This window comes from Leptonychotes weddellii, chromosome 4 (assembly GCF_054177405.1).
Source record: "Leptonychotes weddellii isolate Sample4059 chromosome 4, ASM5417740v2, whole genome shotgun sequence".
Lineage (NCBI taxonomy): Eukaryota > Metazoa > Chordata > Mammalia > Carnivora > Phocidae > Leptonychotes > Leptonychotes weddellii.
Window position 1 is genome coordinate 168988986 of NC_138372.1, and position 20279 is coordinate 169009264.

At 55.6% G+C, this 20279-nt stretch overlaps 1 long non-coding RNA gene across 1 annotated transcript; it reads left to right on the top strand.

Annotated features, from left to right (window-relative positions):
* Window positions 1–3664: 3664 nt before the first annotated feature.
* On the top strand, window positions 3665–17422 carry LOC145721162 (uncharacterized). Its single transcript, XR_014144627.1, has 3 exons — window positions 3665–3937; window positions 6498–6641; window positions 15457–17422. It is a non-coding gene; the product is annotated as an uncharacterized LOC145721162 (long non-coding RNA).
* Window positions 17423–20279: the final 2857 nt, after the last annotated feature.

The window sequence follows — 20279 nt, forward strand, 5'->3', positions numbered from 1 at the left end:
GGTGATGGTGGTGGAGGTGATGGTGGTGATGGTGGTGGAGGTGGTGATGGTGATGGTGGTGGTGGTGATGATGGTGATGATGATGATGGTGGTGATGGTGGAGGCAGTGGTGGTGGTGATGGTGGTGGTGGAGGTGGTGGAGGTGATGGTGGTGGAGGTGATGGTGGTGATGGTGATGGTGGTGGAGGTGATGGTGGTGGTAGTGATGGTGGTGATGGTGGTGGTGGTGGTGGAGGTGATGGTGGTGGTGGTGGTGGAGGTGATGGTGGAGGCAGTGGTGGTGGTAGTGGTAGGCATGGTGATGAGAGTACCAATGGTGGTGTCAGGGCTGTAGAGATGACTGAGGTGATGACACACACATGTGTCTGATGCTGAGCGTTTCCGGAGTTCTGTGAGCTCCTAGCTCTTCCCTCCCATTCTTTGCCAGACGGTTTTTTTTTTTTCTTGAGAGAGCAGATTGCATCAGCAATAAATGGATGTTCGGGCAATAGGAGAAGAGGAATCCTTATTGGTTACTTGGTTTTCAGCGTCCCCCACCTCTAGTGGTGACCCCTGTAGTCTCTGCTGTGTTTCAGGGCATTTCATGTTCCGCTAAGTGTAGTTTAACTGGCCCATGAGCCCAGACACAAGGCAGAGCCCCTTAGTCGGGATCCATGTGGGAGTTCGTAATGCTCTCAGCATGATAAGGCAGAGGCAGGAGGAATGAGCAGTTTGGGGCAGTTTGGGGCAGAGAAGATCTGATGGTGGAGGTTCAGCCAGGTGTACGAGGGATGGGGCTGGAAGGCTGTTCTCTGCAAGGACGGGGTCCAGGGCTCTGACCAGAGGAGCAGATGCATGTGTGAGGCTAGGGGTGACCATGAGTTCCTGTCACAGGATTTGTTCCCACACTCAGGGTCAGAGTCGGGGGGAGTCAGGGGCCTGCCATGGCAGACCCTGCAGGGCTAGGAGCCCCAGGGATGGCCGACGGGATGCCTGGGTAGCTGGTCTCGCTGGCTCTGTCTCGCTTTACTGTGGTTACTTTTCTTCTCATGAGAGCCAGTGTGGCCCCCTGTTGGGAAGACCCTTTCCCTGGGCAGGCCATGTGGAAAGAAGGGGAGCTGAGGGCAAGCGTGGGCTGGCCCAGCCCTGCTGGGTACCTGCTGTCCCCCCCTTGCATGGGAGCAGCTGTGCCTGCAGGGCCGCTAGGCCTGTGCTGCTCATGTATGGGTCAGTCCACAGAGATGTGGAGTAAATCTCTGGTTTTTAATAGCAAGAGCATTTGCCCGGGAAAACTAAGGCAGGGCCGGTACCTGGTTGAGGGAACAGAGTCTGGGATTGGGTGAGACCCACTCGCTCACTTGCTCACTCACTCGCTCACTCACTCACTCCCTCATTAATTAGAGAATTGTTCCATCAGAGCCCAATCTGAGGTCTCCTGCCATGGTCTGTATCATTATAGGTGTTGCTTACTCTGGGAGTCAAGCAGGGTGCTGGTCTGGGCTGGGGACTCACAGAGAAGCAGCAAGAAGCCTCGGATGGCAGGAAGCGTTATGCACAACTACGCAAGGCACAGAGCACATGAAGTCACAGGTGACCTGGGGGCAAATTGTGTCCCCTCAAAGTTCATATGGGGAACTTCTAACCTCCAGCAGCTCAGAATGTGACTGGGGATGAGTCTTTACAGTTGTGATTAAGGTAAAACGAGGCCACTGGGGGCTCTGATCCAATGTGACTGGTGTCCTTACAAGAAGAGACCAGGATACAGACACGCACAGAAGGATGCCCATGGGAGGACAAGGGGAGAGGATGGTCATCCACACGCCAGGAGAGAGGCTGCAGGTGGACCAGCCCTGCCTGCACCTGGGTCTCAGACTTTTGGCCTCCAGGACTGAGACAGTAAATACCCGCTGTTTGGGTGCCCGATGTGGTGCTTTGTTATGGCACCCGAGCTGACTGAGACAGCAGGCTTCTCTGCAGAGACGATCTCTGAGCTGAGGTCTGACTGGCAAGAAGTGTTCGGGGTGAGCCCCCAGGGAGAGGGCACAGCAGGCGGAGAGACCTAGAGGGGCAGGGTGGGCATGGGCAGTGCCAAGGGCCTTGTAGGCTGTGGGGGGTCGGGGTGGCTGGGGTGCTTCTGGGTGGGATGGGACACCCCAAAGGGCTTGCCAAAAAAGGCAAATGTTGACAACAAGCCCCAGAAAACCAGAAAGGATTTAGTCATGTCCCTGTCACCCCAAGTGAAAAAATCCCTTCCTGGAGGCAACCAACTGTAATAAATTGGGGAGGAATTAGTCCATGTTTTATACCTTTCTACATATGAGTACCATAAACAATATGGTCTATTGTTTTGTGTGTTTAAACATTTACATAAATGGGATTATGGTGTAAGTAATGTTCTGGAATTTCTCTTTGTACTCAACATTTTATCTTTAAGATCCATCCGTGTTGATAATATAGGCTTATTTTATACGTTTTTAAGTGCTGCTGTGTATTCCATCATGTGAAGATATTTAAATGTGTACTTTCATTCCTACACCGATGGGCATTTGGCCTGTTTCCAGGGTTTTCTGTTGCAAACAATGTCACAATGAAAAAGCTGTTCTTTGTCAGCCTTGTTGCATGTCACGTGCTGTTCTAGTAATTTTTTTAAAAGATTTTATTTATTTATTTATGAGAGAGAGAGAAAGGGAGTGTGAGCAGGTTAAAGGGGCAGAGGGAGAGAGAATCTCAAGCAGACTCTGAACACAGCATGGAGCCCGACGCAGGACTCGATCCCATGACCCAGAGATCATGACCTGAGCCGAAATCAAGAGTCGGACGCTCAACCAACTGAGCCACCCAGGACCCCTGTTCTAGTAATTTTATATACATCTCCTCATGGAATCTGCACAGTGACATCTGGAGGGGAAGCACCAATTTCCAGGCTAAGAAAACTGAGGTGCAGAGAAGGTGCATGGCTTGCTTAGAGCAAAATGGCCAGGAGACACCCCGGGAAGACTGTCCAGGGTTTGGGTCTTTGCCAGGCTGTCGCACCACCTCTCACCCCTAATTTCCGTAGGGCGCATGCATGGATGAGGCCTTGCAGGGTCTCACACCACTGGATGACACCAGCACTTGTACTAGGTGCACTCACACTAGCACACGCAGGCTTTCCTGTACCCCACACACTCCTGCCACTTGGGATTGTCAGACTTCCGGGATTTTGCTGTTCCCTTGGATGTGAAGTGCTATTTCAGTTAATGCTGAATTAACCATCACATATGAGTGAACAAGTATTGATATGCACTTGTGATCGCGACTTCCTCTTTGGTGAGCTGCCTGTTTGTGGGCTTGGCCTATTTTTCCATCGGGCTGTTTGTCTTCTTACTGATTTATAGGTGTTCTTTATGTATTCTGCATATTGATCCATTATTTGCTATATGTTGTGAAAGTCTTTTGTCAGGAAATCACTTATCTTTTAACTATGTTTATGGCCTTTTTTCAGAGAAAAGTTTTATATGCTGATATATCCAAATCGATCACTCCTCTATGCCTCCATTTTTGTTTCATTTTAGAAATTGTTCTTTACTGTGAGGTTATGGAATACATTCCTATACTTTATTTTTTTTTAAGTTTTGCTTATCACTTAGATCTTTATTTTCCTGGATTTTCATTTTCCTCAATATGTCTGGCCAATCACCCAGGTGCTGTTTGTAGTTTGACCTTAACCTGAACATGGGATGGCTGATCATGGGCGCACTCTTCTTATTCCTTACCTGAACGGAAATGCCTGTCAAGTTTCATCGTGAAGGACGAACTTCTCTTGGGTTCAAGCAGAAATTCTAAGCACCGTCATTGCCATAACAACGTCATCAAAACACTTTCATGAAGGCATGAGGAGTCCATGTGGCCCGCACTCCTGGAGTCCTAGGGCAGAGCCTGCAGGAGACCCGCCCCAAGCAGCCGGGCTGAGGGACAGGTGGGAAAGGATGGGCGAGGTGGTATAAAAGGTGGGGCTGAGCCACGGAGGTCTCTGGGGAGGGCACAGCCCAGCGTGGAGGCCTGCTGTGACAGGTGGAGAGCAGGGATTTTGAAGGTGTCTGGGCTGGGTGCACACTCGGCCCCTGCCCCTTGCAGACAGGTCCTTGCACAAGGTCCTCAGCCCACTTAGGCCTCAGCGTCCTCCCCTGCACAGTGGGGACATGGGAACTCCCTGGCAGCATCCTCAGGGGCCGAGCATGTGGTGTCCAGCTCTGCGGGTACGAAGCGCTTCCTCCACGGCTGCCCTGTCTGATCTGTGAACTCGTGGGCTTCCCTGGCAGCAAAAGGCCCTCCCAGAAGCTGGTTAAGCAAGAAAAAAGAGTACGGTAGGGAAGATTCCAGAGGCCAAGCCTCCCTCTCCTGGACCTGCTTCTCCCCAGCAGAGCTGGTGGGCCGAGGGCTGGTGCTGCCAAAGATGCTGAGAACTGGCAGCTGAGTCACCTTTGCTGGGGGGTGGGGGATGGCCCTGGAGCTGGGGGCAGACCACAGGGCCCCTGACCTTCCAGACTGACTCCCGAGAAGCCTGTGCACTGGGTGGGTAGGCAGTGCACTGAGGGTCCAAGGGGAGGGGCCTCACAGCCTCTGGGCCCCTCTCTGCTCAGCTCTTTCTGCAGGTGGGACCCCGACTTGCAGGGGGCCAGACACTTGCCCAAGGTGGCAGGCTAGCAGGGGGCAGCGTGGAGCCCAGATCAGCTATAGGGTTGGTCGAGGAGGGACCCCGAGCCTTGGCCCAAGAGCCTGGAGTGAAGTGAGGCCGTGGGTCAACCCCGTCCTCTGCCAAGTCCTGACCCCCTGCAGCTCTGGCCCACAGGGCCTGCTGTGCCGGTGTTCACAAGGATGCTTATTGCCCACCTGCCTCAGTCCTTGCCTCTGTAGATAGACGAGGACCCATGTCTTCCACCCCAGCTTTGGGACATCCCTGCCCCCCACGAGCCCAGCTCCTTGGGACCAGAGTAATGGCCTCCCCCAGTTTACTGCCATTATGTGCCTTACGTTCGTCGGGACACCAGGAGACCCCTAGAGAGTGCCAACATGAGTATCTCAGGAAGCCCTCTGCCAGGGCCGCCCCGAGGCTGGCTTCCCCCGGCGTGGCTGGGAATGGTACGTCCACCCGTCCCTGTGAGGGCTGTGCTCCATCCCCACCCAGCTCAGCGCTGACGCAGGCTGCAGGAGCTCTGGGGCTGACTCGGCCCCCACTGCTCCCCCAGAGGGGCTTCCACGGCAGGAGAGGCTCATTGCAGGGCGGCCCCTGGGAGCCTGGCTGCTGGTGATGCTCAGCTCACCTGTAATGGGTTTATAATGGTCGGCGGGCTCTGGCAGGAGAACAGCTACGCAGGGCCTTCCTGAGCCTGAAGTGCAAATGCCCCCTGCCTGAGGAGCAGCTGCTTGTCATCAGCGCCAAGCGGGGCTGCTGGCCTCCCACCTGCACAGCTGGATGCACCTGTAGTCCGGCGCTAGGTGCCGGTTGCAGTCTGGGGCACGGCCCACTCACAGGGTCTCGGGGATCGGAGGCCAGGCCCACATTCCAGGAACAGCAGGCCAGTCGCGGCCTCACGGGCCCCTCCTCTGGTAACCAGGTCTTCTGCCTCTAAATCCGTCGCCTGCTCAGGCCCCAACCTCTTCCATGGGCCTGACCTTCTCCAGGGCCAGCAAGAAGGAAACATGGGGTTTGGAGTGTGTGATTCAGGATGCTTCTGAAGCATCCTGTGTCTCAGGGCACAGAAACTCGGTCCACGAGGCTTGAGCTCGAGAGGGAGGCCCGGGCACCGGAGGACATTATCATCTCTGCTGTTCAGCTTGCCTGTCATCTTCCCTCTGAGAGCAGGCTGTGGCTCCAGGCCTGCACCCAAGCACCTCGGCCAGCCCCAGGAGAAGACGCTCCCTGTCTCCCAGTGCTCCAGGACATGTCCCAGGATGGAGTCCTACTGTCATCCCCAGTCCAGGATAGATGATGCTGATTGGCCGGGCTAGGTCATGTGCTCGCTCAGTGCTGGGGGTGGGCATGGCCATGTCCCACACCTCCACGTGGAGGGCGGTTGGAAAGGGGTGGTTCCCCAGGGCAGCACCTAGTGTCACCGTCTGGAGGGGAATGGACGCTGGGCAGCCAAGTGCTGAGCAAGACCCGCACTGCCCGGGCTCCTGCTCTGTGCCGCTGCCCTGCAGACAGAGACCTCAAGCAGTGTCCGTGCTCTCCTTGAACATGGAGGTCCCGACGTCCCGCAGGGCGCAGTTGCGAAGAACACAAATGCAAATATTTGCAACGTGCTTGGCAAGCTCTAGCAGGCAAACGGTGCAATAAGATCACGGTAAACAACGATGGGAATAACAGTAATTCTGGGTGGGCCTGCAGTGATCTTGAAATTTAATTGTGTTAATTTGGCAAAGATAGTTGACACCTGTATAAGAGCAGTAGACAGAAAACCAGTCCGCCGAATGTGCACACACGTTGACAGGGAGGGCAGGGGGCAAAATAACCCACCTCCCTTCTCCTGATGTAGAAGAAGAAGCAGAGGTTTGGAGAAGCCCCAAGAGGAGGACAGAGTCTCCCGAGGCCCCCTGGTCCTCCAACCCTGCCTCGGTTGGGAGCACTGAGTTTGCTGAGCACCTGTTTGCTGAGCACCTCTGACACGCAAGCTGCTGTGGTATTTTGCATAACATCATCTTAGTTAATGCTCAGGTCTGCCCCATCCAGTAGATAGAATGTCAGCCCACTTTATAGATGGGAAACAGGGGCCATACCTTGTGCATTTCCCGGCTTTCCTGCACTAGCCACCTCCAAGAGAGTGTCTTCTTCAGCAGGACCTGCTGAGGCCCCTGGCCACATGGTCTTCTTTAGGCACTGACTTCAAAGGCTCATAGAAGAGGCAGGGTTGAATTTTTACCCATAAGCTGTGTGGCCTTGCCTAGGTTACCCCACCACTCTGAGCATTAGGCATGTCCTCATCAGTACAGGATGAGCTGATTTGTCAGGGTCCACGTGATTGCTGCTGGGAACAGTGAAGGGAGGGTGCCCGGCAAGTGACAAACTCGCCACTGAGTGAGAGGGAGATGCTCTACAGGGGGGTGCAGAGGGAGCAGAGAGTGCAAAAGGGGAGTGTGGGGCAATGGGGGGTCACACTTCCTATAGACTGAGAGGGGGGAGGCCACCAGGCAGAGAAGGACATTCCAGGGAGCAGAAGCCCAAGGAAACTTGCTGGGTGGTGGATGTCCAGAGCCACCTCGTGTGATGGGGACAGGAGGTGCCCAGGAGGGTGCAGGAGACGGGCAGGTAGGTTCCGGTCATGAGATGGGGAGCCTTGAATGCCAAGACCAGTAGTAGAGATCTGGCATGTGAGTCCCTGGAGCTGCAGGGGTTCATCTGGGTCTGTGAGGGAGGGCGGGGGATGAAGACAGGGAAAATGAGTGGGGGTGTCTCAGGCAGGGCAGTAAAGGGGCCGCTGCAGTGGTCCAGGTGGACCAGGACAGGACAGGCTAGAGCAAAAGCAGCAGGGGTGGGGGAGAGGAGGCATTGTGTGGTCCCCTATTCTCCCCCTCTGGCTATAGTGACTACTTCCTGAAGTCCACCCCGTCCTTCTGTTGTGAGTGACAGAGAAGGGCCCCAAGGATGAGCTCTTGAGTCAGCCATACCTGACTACTGATGAGATAGGGCCCTGGGTGGGTGTGGGGCGTCTCAAAGGGTCAGCTGGATGGAAAGACCCTGGAGGAGCCTGCACTAGGGAGCCTGCAGAATCCCTCCTCCCCCCAAGGCGTATAGTGCCCCCACCTACCCCCACTGCCTCCATCATCTCCTTCTGGGTATGTGGTGTCCAGACACTTGGACGTCTCTAACTCCCTGCACCTGTGGGTGTCGGGCAACCCCCCCCCCCGGGCGTTCTGTACGTATCAGCTCTGCTCGCCCCGGTGATCCCCAAAAGGGATCCAACCGCCCATTTCATGGATGAAGAGACTGAAACTCAGTTTGTGAGCACCCCCACTTGGACTCCCTGAACCTGTGGTCCACTCTGGGGTGTATGAGGCTTGTGCAGAGGGTCGGGCCCTGAGACCTGATGCACATGGGCCCTGGTGAGTGTGGGATGGTGGGACTGGGGGATTCCAGACCCTCATCCCCACTGGGGGACATGCCTGCCTCTGCCTGATTCGTTTGTGGTCCTGGGTCTCCTTGGAGTAAATGGTTCCAGACTGGAGCCTGAAAATGCCTCAGGGTGGAGGTCTCCTGGGACCTTGGTGGGGACAGGAGGCTGGGGTGTGAGCATGAAAGGGGGGCAGGGGACTGGGTGTGAGCTTGCAGGGAACTCTGGTGGGGTCTGGGACCATCAGTCACAGTGGATGGGAAGCATCTCCCCTATGCTGAGATTGTCTGGACCTGGGCTAATGAGGGGCAGATTTGGGGACCAACAGTGAGCAGTGAGAGGCAGGAGAGGGCAGCTCTGCAGGGAGCAGGGTGGGGGGGGACGGATGCTTCAGAGTCTCCTCTCCCTTCGACCCCCCAGATTGCATGATTTCTGTGGCCCACAGATGTTGCAACTCTGGGCTTTTAATAACTAAGATGCTAGGCTCCAAAGATGGTGTCAGAGATTAGATGTATTTATTTTACCCCAAACTTAATGGGAATAGATTTTGAGGTGACTTCTAAGAGTCTGAGCTTCTGAAAGGATGCATCCTTAAAATTCTAACACCCTAAGCTGATTTTGGGGGAAGATTTGATGATTCCGTGCTTCTGGAAGCCTGTGCTTCTAAGAGCCCCGCACTCTCTAATTCCGTGTCTTCCGCGAGGCCCACAGTGGCCGAGCGCGGCTGGCGCGGTGAATGGGGACAATGCTGGGCCTGATGGGATGTTGCTGCTAATCTCCCCTTTGAGGGGCTTTGATGAGCTCTGAAGGCGGACGCTCAGCTCCGAGCACAGCTGCTTCAATCAGAGGGGAATTTTGCTGAGCACCGGGGATTTGGAGGCTCAGGGGAGAAGCTAATAGCAGCTGTTTTCTGGAAGGCGATTAGAATCTGGAGGAGGAGAGAGAGACGTTAATAAAGAGAGAGGTGTAAAAGCCCACAAGTAGTCCCACCCCCAGAAAAATGGGCACAGAAGAGCTAGGCTTTGCCCTCACCTTGGCACATGTGCATGACACACACCCCCACCAGGCCTCTGAATCGCTCCCCAGGACCCCTCCCGAGACCCCCACAATGTTGGTCCTTTAGGCTGGCAGAGCAATCCATATGGGCATGCCCTGGGCTACGGTACAGCTGGGGGAGCAGCCTCACCCCCCAGCACCCCTCCCCATCCAGCCATGCCCTCGGACAGGGTGGAGATGGCCCTCTGCATCACCCATAAAGGGTGAGTCTATGCAGTGGGGGCGAGGAGGAGACAACTCAGGCAACTACCCCAAGTGTGGATGAAACAATTCTCCGGGCTTGGGCTTAAGTGGGAAGTGTCAGCTAGAGAGGTTGCTCTGCACCTAAACCTCTGTGCTTTGCATGCATGCATGCATTCACACTCATTCATTGATTCCTGCACACATTCATGCCTGCATGCATGCATTCACACTCATTCGTTGATTCCTGCACACATTCATGCATGCATGCATGCATTCACACTCATTCATTGGTTCATGCATGCATTCACACACCCATTCATTGGTTCATGTACACGTTCATGCATGCATGCACGCACTCACACTCATTCATTGATTCGTGCATGCATTCACACCCATTCATTGATTCATACATGCATTCACACTCATTTATTGATTCATGCATGCATTCACACATCCATTCATTTGTTCATGCACACATTCATGCACGCATTCGCACACCCATTCATTGGTTCATGCACATATTCATGCATGCATGCATGCATTCACACTCATTCATTAATTCATGCATGCATTCACACACTCATTCATTGGTTCACGCACACGTTCATGCATGCACGCATGCATTCACACTCATTCATTGATTCATGCATGTCATTGGTTCATGCACGTGTTCATGCATGCATGCATTCACTCATGCATACATTCATTCCTTCATGTACTCGGGGCAGGGACTGTGCCAGCATAATGAGATAAAGACCCTAGTGCTAGACCTCACCATACTTGAACACGTCACATGTCCTAGGTGGGGTGCAGCTTGAGGGGGCGGTGACTCCATTCTGCCAGTGAGACCCATGCACCATGGAGCCCTGCACTGGACAGAACTGAGAGGAGAAGGTGAAGGGCTTTCCTATCTAGGGTCTCGTGGAGAGAAGGAAGCAGTCACTGCAGAACCTGGAGCTTGTCTGCCTAGCCAGGCCTCCCAACCCTTTGCTCCTTCCTCCCCCAGCTGGAGCCCCCCACCCCCGCTTTTTTTTTTTTAAAGATTTTATTTATTTATTTGAGAGAGAGAGAGTAAGAGAGAGAGAGAGCATGAGCGGGGGTGGGAGAGGGGCAGACGGAAGGAGAAGCAGACTCCCCACTGAGCAGAGAGCCCCATGTAAGACTCCACCCAGGACTCCAGGATCATGACCTGAGCCGGAGACAGATGTTCAACCAACTGAGCCCCCCAGGTGCCCCCTAGCTGGAGCCTCTTGACCTGGGCCTGGCCTGAGACAGGATGTATATAAGGACTTCAGAAGTGTCCTGTCAGCTCCTCAAGGTGAAGGATTTGTCCAGCTGGTCTTGAGTTGTAAGCGTCCTGCATCATTCCTGGCCACGGTGAACGTTGGATGGTGCATGACGGCCCCTTTAGGTCAAGTGTCCAGAGCTTCACTGCTGGTGCCTGGACACTGCTGTCGCCCTAAGTCTCCTTTCTGTCCACTTGGCCCTAACCTTATAACCCTGAGGGGTTCCCTTCTCCCGATGGCACCCAGTGAGTAAGAGTGTCCACCAATGCAGGCTCTGGGTCCTCGGGCCTGTGGACTAGCCTCCCAGGAGCCGGGCACCAGCCCCATGATCCATCCACTTGCCCAAACCCATGCTTGCCCTGGCCCAGCCTGCTGTGGCCACCTCACTCCTTGGATACAGTGTCCCTCTTTCCTATGAATTCCAGCTTCCCAGGCTCAGTCCACTCACTTTCTGGAGTTGGATGTAACTCGATGTTACAGCCTGGATGGCCTGGCTTTAGCATATCAGGAAAGGCACGAGGACCCACTCCCCATCACTTTCACCCTGTTTCGCTGTCTCATTGTCTAGCTCAAGAAAATAAAACCTCAGAATCTGTGCTTCCTTGTTTTTCTCTCCTTCCCTCTGGCCAGCTCCATCATGAGGTTAAATGAGAAGGAGCAAGGTGCATGGGGGTCACCTGTCTTGGATTGCAGTGGCGTTGAGACTCCCCTGGGGACATAGCTGTCTGGTGAGGGGAGGTTTGTGGAGGCCACCTGGCCACACCGCTTACCCCACGGAAGAACTTGACCATCTGCCACATCGCTTTGACCTCGGTTGGGAGCCAGGATCTCAGCCTACAGGGCTGTCCTTCCCACGGTGGACCACTTCGTCGGCAGGGAGGTCTGCAGTGCATGCCGCTGCCCTCCACCACCAGCCCCGTCTTACGGGGAGCGGGAGGGTAATGAGTTGTAAGTATCACATGGGGTTATGGTGCCGGGTGGCAGTCAGCAAGCTCACCACCTCCCAGCTGAAGCCGTGGCTCTGCCCTTGCTTGGCGAGCCCACAGTGGGAAGGTCGTGCCAGTCTTCTGAGCACCATACTGTGAAAGGGAAGCTGAAGCATGTTCCATGTCCCTGATCCCAACAGAGAGTGTCTGGGGTGAGAGGAGCCAGCCTAGGTTGCTGACTTCTGAGTCTGTGGAGGGCTGAGCCTCTGGCCCTTGATCTCTCTCCCATCCAGCGCAGGGCAGAGAAAGCAGAGTCCATGGTTGAGCCTGAGCTCTGCGTCTCTGCACACCCTGGAATTGGGGCCCAAAGCCCCATCTTCTGTTTAGGCACGTCCAGAGCAGGGGGCTCATACCCCAGATGTCCATTCCAAACAGCTGGGTGGGTCCCCGCACGTCACCTGGACCTCATCCAGCCGGGGGGCTGCCCCTTCACGGACAAAAGAGCCCTTCTGAGCCTGAGAGGCCATCAGACGCCCTCCCTCCCCGACCCTGCTCCTCTTCTGCAGGGACCCATCTCTGGACAGAGAGCACCGAGAGCTAGAGCTCCCAGAAGGGGCGGCGTCAGCCGCACCCACGGCGTCCGGGCTCTGCACTCTCTCCCCTGTGTCGGCAGAGATGGAAGAGCAGGTGTTTCCAATTAATTGGGGCCTTTCAATCTCCGGGGGCTGCCGCTCCTTGCGTGCCATTCACTGGCCCCGAAGCCCGCTCCGGGCGGAGGTTCCCGGGGCTGCCGCGCCCGAGGCTGTAGCCTCTCCCGCTCCCAGCCCTCCGTTTCCAAGGGGTCCGTGGTGTGCGGGGAACGCACCCACAGCGGTGTCACGGGGCAGCGCTGGGTGTGGGTCGCCCCGACAGGGCTGAGACGCCAAGCAATCCTTTGGTGGCGGGGAACCATCCTGACGCACGGCCCTCAGGGGCGGGTGCTTTGCTGCGACATCTGTGCCTCTGGCCCCAGGAGGTGGGCTCTGGCGGAGGAGAAGGGGGAGCGGGCCTGGCAGATTTACACCGTGCAGCCTGGCTCCCTGGCTCGGCTGCCAGGGCCTGTCAGAATTAGCACCTTCCAGAAAGGAGGCGGAGGAGAGGCCGCCGAGCACAGGGCTTCCCGTCGGCACACCTCCCCACTCTGCCAGCCGCTGATCAGAGGGAGGAGGCACGGGCAGCCCCGCTTTGCAGAGCCCCTAACACAGGTCCTCGGGGGGTGTCCTTAGTTTTTAGTCTCCTCAGCATCCGTGTGCCGGGCACTGAGGGAAGGGTGAGGCAGAGAAGGGCTTGGCCCGGAGCGGACGCTCTGCGAACACAGCGTTGGCTGTTGGCAAGAGTCCTGGTGTCGGCATCAGGCTGTGGCTCTGGCCTCTGGGCGATGCTCCCATTTTGCAGCAGAGCATCCTGAGGCCCAGCGGGTCCCGCCTCCCAGACTCACGCATCACGGGCCCAGCTGGGGTCCTGTCCTCACCCTGCAGACACGGCTGGCCCTTTACCCCGCTCAGGTCAACTCATCCATTCAGTGCGCTGACCTCGCACTTACCAAAGGTTTTCTGATCCTGACGATGCCGTGGGCGGAGGGGGGAAACGCTTACCTCCTCCCTGTCCGATGGTTGAGCGAGGGGAGCGGCCGTGACCTCTGGCGAACGGCCTGCTGCGGGACCGTCTGGATGACAGAATGAGGGCAGGCTTCCTGGGGAGGCGTTCCTGGGGAGTGTGCAGGACGAGGAAGGGAGGGTATTCCCGGGGCAGGGCAGGGCAGGGGAGCCCACGGGAGGAGCGCTTGGTGCTCAAAGGCCTGAAGGTCGCACTGTTCAGCCGCTTGGCAGCAAGGCTCTGGCAGGCCCTGAGGCGGGACAGACACTGGTCAGCAGGTCAGGTTGGCCTCCGGGCAGCCCCGGGAGGACAGGGGCAGGGGAGGGGACGGGGCAGCGAGGGGCCGGCTGGCAGGGGGTGCAGTAGTTGGGATGGCGATCAGCGATCCTGGACTGCAGGGTGGGAAGCAGGGGGTGGGCCCGAAGGACGTGTGGGAGCTAGAACTTCATTCTACTGAACAGGGACCCACTTCAGGGCCCTGGGCACGAACCTTAGGATGGACTTGCCAGGCCAATTCATGCAGGGACCGGTCAGGAGGCTGGAGACGGGGCAGGAGGGGGTGTTCAATTGAAGGAGCAAAGAAGCTCCGTTCCCGTCTCTGGAGCCCTGGGGAGCCCAGGAGAGACGCAGGGTGGATGGCAGGGGGCAGGGACGGAGCCTGGGGCCCCAAGCGTGTGGGGACCCGCTGCTACAGAAGCATACGGGGGAGGGGACGACTGGGGCCAAGCCGGCCACGACTTCCAAGTGCTCCTCCAGGGACGTGGGGTGGAGATGGAGTAAGAGCTGGGACTGGACCCTTCTAGGGGGTGATGGAGTGGGGCCAGAGGTCAGAGGTGAGGACGTGGGGCGGCCGCAGGGGCTGCGTAAAGGCAGTTCACGTGCGGTGAGCTGGCCCTTTGCACACCTTGGCCCCACAGCCTCCTGACGCACGGAGACCGCTATGGGCAGGAGGGCGCTTGGAGCTGGGGCTGGCCATTCGGGTCGCTTGTCCCACTTCACACAGCTCAGCAGTGGGGCACTGGAGGTCAAACTTACTTGGTGTATTGTCCCTGAAATGACCTGTTCACACGATGCCCAGGGTGACCTTCCCAGATCCTGCCAGAGCAGCATCCACACCCACCTACTTTCCAGGGTCCCCTGGAGGCTCTCGGTGCTCAGCCCCACTCACCTGCTGGTGCTAGCCCCCCCCTCGCTCCCTCCCTCCCTCCCTGCCCTCCGACCCCAGCAGAGACTGCACTCCCTCGGGGCTGAAGTGAACCCTTGTGGTGCTCACTGACCGCGAACCCTCGCCCCCATGTCGGGCTTCTGTCTTCCTCCCCTACAGGGCTAGGTCTATGGGGCCAGGCCACCCTCTCTCTCATCAGCCCGGGACAATGCTAGGTGAGCCTGGGGGACAGGTGAGTGGGTGAGTAGAAAGAAAGACAGACAGGTAGATAGAGAGACAGACAGATGGAAACAGAGAGATATGTACACAGGGGACAGAGTCAGAGAGCTAGAGATAGGAAGAGACACACCCAGAGGCAGAGGGAGATGGGAACCCCGTCCTTTCCGACCCCTGAGTGTGGACGACTCTCGCAGTCTGGTGGTGAGGGTCAGCAGCATGGAGTCTGCTGGCCTCCTTGTCGTCTGGCCACAAGGCCGAGCCCTGCACGTGGACACTCGGGGTCGGCAGACCTGTAGGCTCTGTCCCAGGCCAGTGGGCAGTGGGGTGGACCTGGACCCAGGGGCGTGGTGAGGGTCCCAGGAGGGCCAGAGCAGGAGCAGCTCCGACACCCTGCCCTGCTGGGTTTCTGGGTTGTCCCTGGACACTCGTGCCCTGTCTGTCCATCCCAGGCATTTGTCTTGGTGCTCAGGACAGGTGTCTTTGTTTGGCATACACAGTGTGGCCACACCCCCGCTTCCCTGTCCCCATCCGCATCATCGCTGACGCTGATAATATCAACAGCATGGTGAGGTGGTCACCATCCCCCCGCCCCCACCCAATGGCTCGGCGCCTGACCTCCCAAGTAGACAAACCGTGGGTGCTGGGGCCCCTGGGGACACTTTTGCCCTGAGCGGTCAGGTCCCCAGCAAACCCAGTGAAGTCCTTGCCCGGCTACCAGCGGAACGCCCCTCCCACCGCTGGGCAGCCCTCAGGAGACGGGCTGGGTCCTGCCGGTCTTGTCAGCAGCCCGGCAGGTTCTCAAGGGGGCCTGGGGAGTGGGCCCCCCTGCATTGCCAGGTAGCACTGAAGATGGTCAGAGCATATGCTGTGCTATTTCTGTTTTTCAATAAAATCAACATTAAAAATTGTTTTAACAGAGCACCAGGCACCACTGAGAGCAATTAGTGTTGCATCACGGACCAAGCGGTGGCTTCGCTGAGACACACGCAGACACAGCCGTCCATACTGCGCACCCCGGCATGTCCTCTGCGATTCACGCACCTGCTAAGAGGAGAACCGTGCAGGCCAGGCCGGGCGTTGTCCCTGCCGGAGTGCTCGGGGGCGTGGGGCACTGCCTGACGCACAGCCAGCCACTGCCACCTCTGATCCTTCCCTGGAGAGGCAGTCAGGGAAAAGGACAGTTCAGAACAAGGAGGGCTCCAGGCTCAGCCCACGGCCAGGGATTAGGACGAAACCTATGACCAGAAGTAGGGGTTCCGTCTGTGACCAGGGATCAAGCCTCAGCCCTAGTCTAGGACCAGGAATCGGAGTTAGGTTTGTTACGAGGATCAGGGCTCAGTCTGTGAGCAGGGACAGGGCTCCTCAGAGTAAAACCTGGGTCAGGGCTCAGGGTGTGACCAGGGCTCAGTGTATGAAGGATTCAGGCTCAGTCAGTAGTCAGGATCAGGGCTCAGTGTGTCTCTTCCTCCACTTTATCTCCAACACCTCCTGCCCGGATTATGCTCCAGTCAAACTGGACTTCCTCCTCATCAAATTCTCCTGGTTCAGAGACCTTTGCAATTTTTGTTCTTTCTGCCTAAAAAAAATTATTTTCTCAAGTGACTGGATCTTTCTCTTCTTTACTTCTCAGCTCAACCCTGTCCACCCCACAGCACCCTCTTTATTTCCCTCAGGGGGTCATCACAATATGATCACAGAAATTCCTTCAAAAAACGTAGGCTCTCTCCCATAGGAAATGGGTGCTCTGTCCCATAGGAAATGGGGAGCTCTCTCCCACACGAAACGGAGTGCTCTCTCCCTTAGGAAATGGGCACCCTCCCCCGGAGGAAACAGGGAACCCTCTTCCATAGGAAGTGGGGTGCTCTGTCCCGCAGGACAGTGCCGTTTTGTCCCAGCCCAGGCTGGGGTGCGCAGCCGTCATGGAGCACAATGGGGCCCAGCCACCTCAGAGATCATGTATTGTTTACAAAAATAAAAAAATTGTGAAACATGGTTTAAAAAAATAAAAGTGTGAAATATTTCCAGTACATAGCAAAGTACCAACAACTACATAATGGACACTTCCATGTTTACCCAAAGTAGGCAGGTGTTAGCTGTTCACCCTGTTTGCTTTTAATGTTTCTGAAAAATGGCAGGGGAAAATCCTTCTCCCTCCGCACAGGCTCATGCTGACCGGAAGTCAGTGTGTGCTCATCTACAAAATGCAGTATTATTTTGTGCATTAGAAACTTACACATGGGTGCCATCCTGCATATATGCTTTTGTTACTTGTTTTTTTTCCTTTTCGCTCAATATTATGTCATCCATGCTGATAGAGATAGACCTAGTTCACTCATTTTAACTAATGTTTTGTATTTTGTTGTATGAATAACCAATATTTACCCATTTCCCCAATCAGAGATCTTTTTTTGGTTGCCATTTTTGCTCTAATAAGTAAGCCTCTGAGAACAAGCTTTGTGAGCGTGTGCAAGGTCACCCACAGGGAGCCACCCAGAGTGGAATTGCTGGGTCATTTTGGGAGCTCGAGCAATCTTGGCTTCCGTAGGAACTGCCAAATTGCTCTCCAAAGTGGTTCTAGCAATTTACCGCCCACTAGCGATGATAAGAGTTCCTGTTTCTCCACGTTCTGGCCAACATTTGGTGTTACCAGACTCATCAACATTTGTCAGGTGATGGATGTGAAATGGTATATCATTATGGCTTTATTTTGCTTTTCCCCGATGACCGGGGATGAGCACTCCCTCGCGCCTCATTGACCACCTGGGTCTCGCCTGGTTGTGAATGGGTGCTCTCATCCTCTGTGCATTTTTCCACTGGGCTATTCAGCTTCTGATTCGTGTGTTTATTGTATCGTCGCCACCAAGATGCAATAAAAACATTCTCTTGTGCTTTTTAAAAATGTTTTACAGTTTCCCGTCTCACATTTAGGTCTTTACTCCATCTGGAATTTAGTTTTGTGTTTGCGATGAGGTAGACATCTAATTTTATCTTCTGAGTCATGTATTCTTTACTGGGAGTGGCATGCACTGGACGGAGCTTTTCAACATGGCTTCACAGGCTCTGTGGACCCTGAAAGTCAAGAGAATCACAAGCAAAGTTGCGTGCGTGTCTCTGTCTCTGCACATTTTTCTGCAGAGTGTCCATAGACCTCTCCTGATTCTCTAAGCTGTCAGGGACCCCGAATAATTTGAACAGCCGCTGCTCAGCACCCAGAACCGCTGGATGGGGAGGTGAAGTTAGGGGTGAAGATTGTGGGTCTTTCTTCTCTGAGGATCCTTCTTTTGACATTGTCCTTCTTGGATTTGTTCACCTTTGGAATTCACCTGGAGCCGTTCGGCACACCTGGGACCTCCTCCTGCTTAGGGGGACAATGCCCCTCTTCTCCTCTGATGCCAGGAAGAAAGGGGATTATAAGATGACGGTCCGGGAGAAGCCAGCCCAGACAGGGCCAGTCTCTTCCGTATAGGACACGGGCTCCCTGGGCCGGCCCTGTCCTGGTGGGGGCGGGGGATGGAGCACACGGGGATGGGGAACAGGGGTGAGAAGCTGGTCCAGGTGCCTGTTGAGAGCAGAACCAGGTGGAAGGCTTCTGTCCACTGTGCACGCTCATCCAGGCTAACGTCTTCTAAATATTTTTAAAATTTGTGGACATTACGGCTTGCTCTCAGGGCTGCGAAGTTCCCCGGGTTTAGACACACACGTGGTAAGCACATCACAGCCCCATGCAGAATAACTCGCCGCCTGTGCTCACCCGCTCCCCCCTGCTCGCCCCCTCCCCTCTCCCCTGCAGCCACTGACCTGTTCACCGTCTCTATAGTTTTGTCTTTTCCGGAATGTCCTGTAAATGGAGCTGAACAGTGCGTAGCCTTTATGACTGGCGTCTTTTACTTGCCGTGTGTGCTCAGGACTCACCGTGTCTGTCGTGGCTCGACAGCTCACGCTTTTTATCACCGACTAGTAGCTCACGGTGTGGATGTGCCAGTTTGTTTACCTGTTCACCTGCTAAAGCACATCCTAGTTCCTGCCTATTTTCGGCGATTATAAATAAAGATACTACAAACATCTGCATGCAGGTTTTTATGTGGATATACATTTTTTAAATTAGTTGGGTAAATACGTATGGGCATGATTCCTGGATTATACAGTAAGACTCTGTTTAACTTTGTAAGAGGTGGGCAAACCGTCTTTTGCAGAGGTTATATGGAGCAGTAGACTTTTCTCTCCTGTTCCTTTGCCATCACTGCCTGCAGCCGACAGAGAGACACTCAGGGGTCGGGCCCTCCATCCACAGCTCTCACGGTCCTGATGGAGAATCTCTGCAGAGCACAGGGAGGAAGGCATACAGAGGCGGCATGACTCATGGTTGAGATTTTTGATTATAGAAGCCATCCCCTCTCTGTCCCCCACGTCCTGCCTTCCGAGGACGCTGGCCAGCGACTGTCCCATAGTGCAGGGCTGCCTTCCCCGTATCCTAAGGGGAAGTCGAATGGGCTGGAACCTGTGCCCTCCGCAGACCACTCTGTGCCTGGGCCGCCTGAGTACGCAAACAGCAGAAAGCCTACCGCAGACCCTCCCAAGCTGTGTCCCACCCCGGAGAGCCTGGCAGGAGGGGGAGGGAGCATGGATGGCAGCATTCCCAGATTTCCCACCAGTGTTCTCGCCCTGTATAATCCTCTCTCCTTGTGTACGACTGGGGGTTTACCATAGGAAGGGGTTTGGTTGTGTTACATGGCAACTGCTGAGGGGCTCACTCCCATGTTACCTAAGACTGGGCTGTGGCCCAGAGAAGGAGCCTCTCCCAACAGCCCGGAGGGAAGCAGACAGCTCTGGGTGAACGGCCACCCAAGGGGCCGCAGGAACCCCAAACCACAAGGAACTGGATTTTGCCAACGATGCAAATGAACTTGAAAGAGTCCCCACGCTCCAGAGGAGCTCCTGGGGAGGTCCCGAGCAGAGCACCCCCCACCCTTCCTGGATCCCCGACCTGATCAGGGGAACTTGGAGACCACAAACCCGAGGGATGTTAAGCCACTCTGTGTGTAAACATTCCTTCTGCAGCGATAGATAGTCAGTATGGAGGGTCCCAAGCCCTCCATCTGCCTCTGCACCCAGGGGCTGTCACTTGGCTCCTGTGCAACGGAAGCGAAAGAGGACCCGAGTTTAACCAAATACGGGACTGGGGAGAAACCCGAGTAGGCTTCCACGTAGAGGCACACCTCCCTTTATCGAGCTTCCTGGTCGGCGCGTCTTCTACAGACTGAAGGTCCGGGACGTCAGCAGAGGACGTCTCCGCAGATGTGGTGCCAACAGCAGGAGAGCCAGAATCCCAAGTGGAGCCAGAACCGGGACCGCACTGCCGCGATCTTAGGCTAGAACTAACGGATGCGGAGGTGCCCGTCGGGAGGAGCGAAGAACGTGCTTTCCTGAGATGGAAGCTGCTCCTGGCGAGGATGCTGTGAAGACGGGAAATGAGAACAGAGGATCTAGAATATTCCATGGCCCTAGTTAGTAAGGCGGCAGCAGGGTTTGAGAGGACGGGCACCGGTTTTGGAGGAAGTTCTGTGGGTGAGTTGCTGTCAAACAGCATTGTAGGCTGTAGAGAGAGACCTTTCAGTGGAAGGAAGAGTCAGCCAGTGTGGTTAGTGTTTTGTAGCAATGAAGTATCTTTTAATTCAAGTATGTACATCGTGTTTTAGACATAAGGCTGCTGCAGGCTTATCGACTAGAGTATAGTGTAAAC